Genomic DNA, 3,812 nt, shown 5'->3' on the forward strand with positions numbered 1-3,812 from the left:
TCTTTTCTCTTCTCAAGCTTCAACAACTCCCGCAGATACTTGTCCTTCATAACAATGGCGGCTTTTTGCTTCTCCGCTTCCGCTGAACTAACCACGTCGGCAAGACGGCCGTTCTCCGCTTGTAGCTCGGCCAATCTCTTCTCGGCTTCTACTAGTTCGGCCGCCTTTGCTTCGGCTTCCGCCATCGCCTGCCTTGTGGTTTTGCGGAGTTCTTGGACTTTCTTGTAGGTGATGTTGTTCTTCTGCAAGGCCTGACAAGAAGAAGATTTCTTTTCAGCCGAAGTAAAAGTTGGAAAAATTTAGACAGAAAAAACAGACAAAGCTACTTACCAAGATCATGGACTTAGAAGCAGACCGAATTGACTTCATTTCAGTGTTCAGCTGCTTCAAGTGGTGCTCCATATCCTTAGGGAGGCACACACTTTTTGCCAGGTTAAAAGCCAATAGGTGGTCTTTTTCAGCCACGACCGAGTCAGTAGCTTTGATGTCTCGGTCGTTGAAGGTCAGCGGCGGAGCCCACTTCGGAGATCCAGGTCGGTCAGTTTGCTCCGGTTGGGGGGAAGGTTGAGGACTTCGTGGGATGGATTCGACCTCTTCAACAAGTTGCGGTTCGGCCGGTGTAGTTCGGGCGCGTTTGGAGGGCCGAGATGAAGAAGGCTGCTGAGAAGGAAGGGCCACTACGGCAGGCTGCGCTTCGATGGATGGCTGTACTTCGGCTTTGGTTGTTGAAGTTAGAAGGGCCCTGACTCTGCTCTTCTTTGCCATTTCTTCCTCAGCAGTCAATGGAACAAGTCTTATTTCGGGCAAAGTTGGGTCCGGTTCCGGTGCTTCCTCAAGAAGAAAATCGGTTACTTTTGCTTTTCGGCGACCGCTATACCTGTAGGTCGGCTCAAAGTTCAGAAGCTTAGCCCAACTCCTTTCTTGACACCGTAGTGCGGCTCGCAAAATCGCAAGGTTGGGATAGCTATATAGAGAACGGAGGTGGGCAAAATCTGCAAAAAAGAGAAGTGTTAGTTCGGTCAATGGACTGAAGAACCGAAATAAAATGCAAGGAAGAAGACCGAAGTTAAATTACCAGGCTCTCCCATTTTCCAATTTATAGGTCGGCCAGGAATTTGAGCTCGAAAATCCTCAAAGTTCCCAGAGACCCAAAAGAAATCATCATCATTAAGATCTTTGTCCGGAGTGTGTTTAATTATCTTCTCTCGGCGGCGGCGAATTCTAAGGTAATAGACCCACCCAGCATTCTTTGAGCCAATAGAGTATTGATGAAAGATCTCGGCCAGACCAAGATTTAGTCCGGTTTGGTGGTTTAATGCGGCTATTCCCATTATAATACGATATGTATTGGTGGACAGTTGGGTGGGGCACAACCTAGTTTGTCTAAGAAATTCGCAGATTAGCGGTTGGACAGGAAACCGTAGTCCGGTTTCTATTATGGATTGAAGGGTAAAAGGGACGAAGCCTTCATTGTCCCAGGGAGTAGCATCTTTCTTGGCCAACACCAGTTGGACATCATCAGGAATCTGGTAATCTTGCCTAAATTCGGCCATGCCACCAGGGGTTTCGACTGAATATCTATACTTGCCCATTTGTTGTATAATTTATGAATAAATTATTTCGGTACAAAAATTAGGCTCAGTAGCTCGGTTGAGCACACGCAGGAATGCCTGGGCAACCTAAGTCTGCAAGGTAGAAAACAAAGGGGTTAAGCACAGATCGTTGGACCGCGCTACAAATTATAAGCAAGATATGCAAATCCTACTTCGGCTTAGTGGGCTGGTTCTACCTCGGTTTATCAAAAGGTTTGTTAGCTCGGTCTTGAGCAGATTAGACCGGTTTATCGTCTAGGGGCAGCTTTCTGAGTTCGGTCTAAAAAACTAAGAAAGCTGGTCTAGTCCCAAGGCCTAAATCAGTTGTGGAATGAATAAAGTTACTTCGGTTAAGCTTCTAGGGGCGGCTTTCTGAGTTCGGTTTAGGAACCAAGAAGACCGGCTTGGCCCCGAAAGCTTAGTTCGGTTGACAACCGAAGTTCCTAGTTTCCTATATTCAAAATGTGGTGGTCTTATTTCGGCTAAAGTGAGTTAGGCTCTGGTAACCCATTGAAGTTTTTAAGTTCTAGTTCGGTTCTTGACTACAGAGATCTACCTGTGGGGGCAAACAGGATCCTAGTTCGGTTACTATGTGATTTTGGATCTAGGGCTGGTTTTCTACATAATAGTTCATACATACATGGAGTTCTACTGGTTTCTTCGTAAAAGTACAAAAGCAAAGCAGACAAATGGAAAAAAATGTTTGCAAAAAGCATACAAAACAAAAACAGATGAAAAAACAGGCAAAACAAGAGGGATAGACGTGTTTACCCGTATAAGAGAGAAGCTAGAGATGGAGACGACAGCAGCAATGGAGACACGAGCACAGCAAGAACACAGAAAGGAAATGAAGAATGGAAGGTGAAGTGATTCAAGGAAAAGAGAGGTTGTTTTGTGAAAGAAGAGAGAGAAAAAGGCGGAAAGAAAAGGCGGGAACTGTTTCAAAATCACGAAACACGAAGACGGCGTGACAGCCGTCCTTAACCAATCAAAACATGCCACGTGTCATAAGAATGGGAAGCGTTACAGACACTATGATTGAAGAGACGTTTTTGACCGGACAAAACAGGGCCCGGAGTAAAATTAGCTCGGCTGAAAAATTCGAGGGTTTTTAGCTCGGCTGGAATAGCTTAAAACGACGTCAGCTCGGCTGATGGACTGGTAATCCCAATCATGCTATGCAGATGGAATTAAGGGGCAATTGAGAGGGTAATTTTTGGGAAAAATTGGGCCGAGCTGCGAGTTGGGCATTGAGGCCCAAAACGCGAAGGACTAAGTAAGAAGGCCGCAATAGATACTCCGGCCCAGAAGGGCAAAGTTACTTCGGCCCAAGGAGGTGAAATTACTTCGGCTCACGAAGGGTAGAGTTACTTCGGTTAGAAGATTGTAAATGAACTTCGGTTTGGGAGCAACTTGAAGTTATACCGGTTTGAGAGTTATACCGGTCGAGTCGTTGGTTCGGTCCGAACACACCACGGTTCATGTATGAGAGAACCGAGATATGGTGTAGCATGAAGAAGAACCGAACAACTGTTAGTACGGCCTACTTTATGGCTCGGCATAGCCATTTTTACTTCGGTCAAATGGAAGTTCGGCCATAAAGAGAACCATCCCACTTGGTTTAAGCAGTGGGGGAGGGTGTGAAAGGATAAGCATTATCCTTAAGAGTATGAATCCTAGGAGGACTCTGCATGGAGAAATACAAGTCCTACTAGGATTGAGCCATATGAAACTTATAAAAGCTCACAAGCATCACCTTGGAGGAGGTAATTGAACACAATCTTTCTGAGAATTTAGAGCTTTGTCTATTTGTCAAGTTTTCTGACTTAGGCATCGGAGAGGTTTCCAGCACACACCCGCCGGCTAGCTCACGTTTGTGTTTTCAGGTGACAAAGCGACGTCGTACGGAGGAGCGTGGACTTGGTCAACAGGATTATACGAGGAGAATTATTTCCTCCCCGTACAGCATATATATCATTTTGACTGCATATTGGATCTGGATTGGTTGGCAAAATATCACGCTACCATTGATTGTGTTGCTAAATTTGTAGTGTTTCAGCCACCGAAGGTTGTCGGGGTTATTTGTGTTGTGTATTGACTGTGCACACAGGTAGCACTAATGTAGAGAACATCCCTGTAGTCAATAAATTTCCCGATGTGTTTCTAAATGAACTACCCGGTGACTTGATTGATAGGGAAATTGAATTTACCATTGAAGTA

Source organism: Camellia sinensis, chromosome 1 (genome assembly GCF_055761805.1).
Source record: "Camellia sinensis isolate YWXY chromosome 1, ASM5576180v1, whole genome shotgun sequence".
NCBI classification, from domain to species: Eukaryota; Viridiplantae; Streptophyta; class Magnoliopsida; order Ericales; family Theaceae; genus Camellia; species Camellia sinensis.